Source organism: Acinonyx jubatus, chromosome B4 (assembly GCF_027475565.1).
Source record: "Acinonyx jubatus isolate Ajub_Pintada_27869175 chromosome B4, VMU_Ajub_asm_v1.0, whole genome shotgun sequence".
In the NCBI taxonomy this organism is placed as follows: Eukaryota; Metazoa; Chordata; class Mammalia; order Carnivora; family Felidae; genus Acinonyx; species Acinonyx jubatus.
The window spans coordinates 95,380,642-95,386,091 of NC_069387.1; positions in this window are offsets into that span (position 1 = coordinate 95,380,642).

The window sequence follows — 5,450 nt, forward strand, 5'->3', positions numbered from 1 at the left end:
TATGTTATGACAGTTAAAATACATATAATCACACCGTGAAAATAAAAATTTACCCATACTGTGTTGTTTAAGATTTCTAATTCAAATTCTCTTTTGAGGTTAGTATTATACACATTTATGATATGCTAAGAAAACCTTTGGTCTTTGTACTTTTCTGCTTAATTTCTATATAAATGTGTTGCATTTAAGTGATACTCATTGTAACTTCTGTCTCAAGATAGTGAGCTGAACACATACTTCATTCTTACTCTCCTGGATTAAACCTCTAGAAACAATATAACACTTAAATAACAAGAAAACAAACTTACCCAACAAACATAGGCTCTGTCACTGGACCAGAAGTTATGACTAGTACCTGAAAGTTAGACAACAAATAAAATTGAAGAGGTAAACCTCAGCCAGGACACAAATAGATACGCATAGGTACTACGAATAATACCTCAAGCTAGTTGAAGTCAAAACAGAAGAGACCCTGGAGTGATTAAGTCACACCTTTTCTAAAACTTCCTACATTCTACCTTTCACAATGTGTGCCAGGTATTAAGCAATGTGTTGTTTGTCTCAGCAGATCCTTAAAACAACACAAACAAATGCAAATTCCTTTTAAACAGGTGTGATAGAGGACTCACAAAAAGTGGCTGTGTTTAAGAGGAGACTCAGAAACATGTTCAAAAAGTTAATAATAATCAAGTCAAATTCAGTGATCATAAAGCAAAAAAATTTTAAAAATGGACAAAATATCTCCCAATCATTAAAAATAAACTTTTAAAATCTGATTTATATTTCTAAATAACTGGGTTTGTAGATAAAATAACAGATCATTAACTATTTAGATCTCTAGGACCATATCAACACCAGAAATAATACTTACTGTTTATTGTGTGCTTATAGTGTATAGATGCTATTCTAAATGTGTCAGCTACACTCAAATATTTAGCCCTCCCTCCAAACCCTCTGAGATCAGTATGATTATTAATCCCACTTAAAGACACAGGAAGTTTAAATAATGGGCGAAATTTCACCTAGGTATTGGGTAACAGAGTTGGATGTGAAATTAAGCAGTTTATTTCCAAAGTTCAAGCGAGAAATCCTTTCTCCATATGGGAGCGAATCCACATAAAACTAAAGAAGCAAGGTGGCAGAGGAAAACATAGCTTTAAATATAATTATTAGGACACAAGAAGGGTAGAAAGAAATAAACTAAACCCCTAATTCAAAAAGATAGTGAAAGGACAATGAAATAAATTTCTAAACAGTGGAAGAGAAGGAATTAATTCTAAAACTAGAAATTAATGAAATAGCAAACAAGCAAATAAAAACAGCAGAACTGACCAAGAAAGAGAAAATCTGGTTCTTTGAAAAGATCAATAAAGATAGACAAGCCTTTGGCAAATATGATCAAAAGCTAACTCAAGAGAGGCGACACAACGGGAAAACATATGTGAAATGAGAAAAAGAGGTCATGGCTGCAGGTCTAGAGGAGATTAAAATAACATTTCCAGAGAACCCCGTATACAATTTTATATCAAAACATTTTTAAACTCAAACAATTTTGAAGAAAACTATAGATTGCCAAAATTGACCCTGGAAAAAGTAAGAAATCTAACTAGCACAATAACCTCAGAAAAAATAAAAACGGTTGTTGAAGATTTGCCCTCAAGAAAGGTATAAACCCCATGATATTTTACGGGAAATTTCTAACAACATTTCTAGTGATAGATAATTCCAATCTCAGAGAAAGTATTTGAGAACTTGGAAAAGGATGTGTAGATACACTCTCTTATACTGGTCCTGTAGACCTAATGACAAAACTGGATGAAAACAGAATAAAGGAGAAAACCATTGTTGCATTGTTGCAAAATCTTAAATTATTAGCAAATCAAAATATTCCTGTTTTGGCTGTGTGTGTGTGTGTGTGTGTGTGTGTGTGTGTGTGTGTGTGTGTGTTTGTGTAATGTCATAGGATATGTGTCCCCTAATCTATGTCTGAGTGTTCATTTCCTGTGATAATATGACCAAATATTCAGATTCTAAAGGACCTACAGATCTGAAATCAAGGGTCAGACAAAGTCAGCAAAGTATTTCTCTACCACAGATTTGATGATTGATTTTGATCTTTAAAAACACCAATTATTTTCTATTCAAATTGCCATTTTATGTTTCTATTACTGACACGATTTTCATGTCTTTTTTCTTTAAGCACTTTAGGAAATTATCTCTATTTTTTTCCTCCACATGCCTGATTCCATTTTCTACAGCATCAATTATTATATGTACTGCTTATATTGCACATAGTCCTTTGGTGACTTTTGCATTTACCCATTTCTTTCCTTGTTTTATATAGCTTTTAAATAAAACTGTAAATTAGCTACATAACTTTTTCTTTTAGTTGATTGCCTTATATGTCAGCTTGCATAAACTCATTATGGTATTTTTAAATGTTTAAGTCTATAGGGGATACAACTAAATGCTTTGTAAAATGTATACATTTTTATTAGAGGTATATATTATTTTTAACCAAAAAATAGATGAAATATTTTTCTTAAATCTTGCTTACAACACAAATATAACTACTGACCTCAAAATTTCCAAGTTCATAAGACATATATTGAGCCATAAGTGACTGTACAATATGTAAAGAGTGAAATTTATTGCTGTCGTTGTTATAAAACTCCCTCCCAAACTGAAAACGAACAAAAAATAAGATATATTTTTGTAGTGATGAGATAATATAGTGCGTAACAGAAAAAAAATTGTTTCTTACACATTATGATTCAATACAAATATAGCTCTTTCATAGAGCTAAACTGAAACAAATAAGCCAACAAACAAAAACACATATTCCAGCTCAACATGCACTTCTGGGCCATACAAGGTCTAGATGAATCTGTAGCAAGTATGTAAAACTGTCAAGTACACAGTGTACTGTCTTCACTCATGTCAAAAAAAAATGGCACAAGCCACATTTGATTTTGACCACTAGAGATTCCAATATTAAATTGCAATTCATGAGCAAGCAGACAAATACATTTGATTAACATTTAAGCCATGCCTTCCACACATACATGCATATAGCCACATTAATTAAATTGTGGAAATCAGAAATAGAAGTGCCTTAAGGTTGACATGAACTTTAGAATGGAATAGCATTTATAAAATTGAAAGGTAAACAGAAAAGCAACTTTAAAATAAATAATGCATCCAAGTGTCAAGTAAATAAACGTTTAGGAAAAGTGCATGAAATCGGGATTAGTATAGCCATAGAATGGTTTATGTGACAGAGCATTCCCCAGCGAGCCAGGATCTCTTTTGCTGACGGTATGTGGAAGATTTCTGGATTCAAACAACGGTTGCTCCCGTACATAGGCTTTGTAACGATATGCATCATGTTTAGGATTTACTTTCTATATCATAATCTATATTAGGTGTTCTGAAATGTTAATATTTTAATCAGGGATTTTATACATCAACTCTCTTGGTTATTCTGTCCAAATAACATCCTCGTCATTCCTCTCTTCCTCCTTCCCTCCCTTCCATTCACTCTTCCTCCTCCTTTATTTTGGGTATATGTGTAAACGTGTCAAGTACGCTTTCTCTTAATTGGCTATTACATTATGCATTTGAGATCAATTAGGTAATACACATTTTCACATTATTTCTCTTGTTTGTTTTCCTTAAATACTTGATAAAGATGCAAGAAATATATATTTTTTTTAATCTGTAAAAGTGACTTTACATATGTCCCCTGTCAAAATAAGTTCAACCAGACCACCTGGGTGGCTCAGTCAGTTAAGTGTTAAGCATTCCACTCTTGGTTTCAACTCAGGTTATGATCTCATGGTTTGTGAGTTTGAGCCCCACATGTGGCTCTGTGCTGACAGCACAGAGTCTGCTTGAGATTCTCTCTCACTCCCTCTCTCTCTGCCCCTCCCCGCCTCTCTCTCTCTTTCTCAAAATAAATAAATAATTTTTTAAGTTCAACTTTATCATCATATGTAACATCCATACAATCTTCCCTCATCAAAATGGTAAGCAATAATTTCTATTTTCTTTTTTTAACTTTATTTATTTGTTTTGAGAGAAAAAAAGTGCAAGTGGGGAGGGGCAGAGAGAAAGGGAGAGAGAGAATCTTATGCAGGCTCCCCACTATCAGTGTGGTGCCCGACATGGGGCTTGACACGGGGCTCAAACTCATGAACCATGAGATCATGACCTGAGCTGAAGTCTGACGCTTAACCGACTGAGCCACCCAGTGCCCCATAGTTTCTGTTTTCTTAAAGTCATTGCACAAAAACTAACAAATAAGTTGAAAGCCTTCTTTCCTATGATTCCAAATATTGTAAACTCTGACATATAAAAACATATTTATACACACATTTAAAATAGATAGTAAAATTTGTACATAAATAGACTCTATTCCATATATTCTGGACTAAATGTAACCTAGTTATTTAGATTTTATAAGTAATATAGCTACATTATACATTTTAAACAATTAAGAATTAATGTTTAATGTTTATTACATGAATTTTAAACATTCTCATCTGAATTAATGTACTCCAGTGTATGAACGTATCTGTGTTACTGTTCTAGATTGTAAAACTCTCTCTATTGCCTTTTTATTATTGCAATTTCCAGGTCCCCACAGACGGGCTTCACCAGTTTATAATATTTGGCTATGAAACCTGTTTGAAGCTGAAGAAAATAGTATGTTATTAAAGCTTGTTTCTGTTTTGAAACATCATCTGAGATCTGATATCTGTTTTCTAGAAAAAATTGAGAGGATCAGTGTTATCTTGAACAATGTCATCTTGTAACATTAAGCTTTGTTTTTATGACTTCTGTTCTCATTTAAAAACCAAGTGAAGATAACTTTTTTAAATCTCCAGGCTCCCTGATGAATGGGATGTTTCCTCATTTTCTGGAGACTTTTTTTTTTTCTTTACAGCAGTCCATTATCACTAAATTTGTAAATTAGAAATTTAGGTGTCCAAGGTATTTCTTCTCCTAAACAATCATTATAATCAGATTTCAGGCCCTTAGGTCTGATTTTTTTCTGAATTTTGAATGCCAAGCCCTGCTGACAGTCATTTGCTCTAATCTCTGGATAAAATGACTCTCTTCATTTGCTTTGCCATTATCTGTTCAGTTTTGAACAAGTAGCTGCAAATGCTTCATCTTTAAGTTTGCAAGTTGAATGTTTATATCATTGTGTCAGAAACCCTGGGAATCTGGAAAGTTGTCTTCTATTCTAATTCTCTCAGTGGTAATTCCCTTTTTTTCTCTACATGTGGACCTTAAGATTCTTTAAGTACATTTCTCATAGGTGGCTTCTGGAGAAATTTTCCTTTCCAAGTGAGTTCATGCCTAATCAAGGCATGCCTGTTTACACAAAATTTAATAGTGGAGTCGTGATGAAGATGTGTGAATCCTTTTTAAAAATCCTTTCT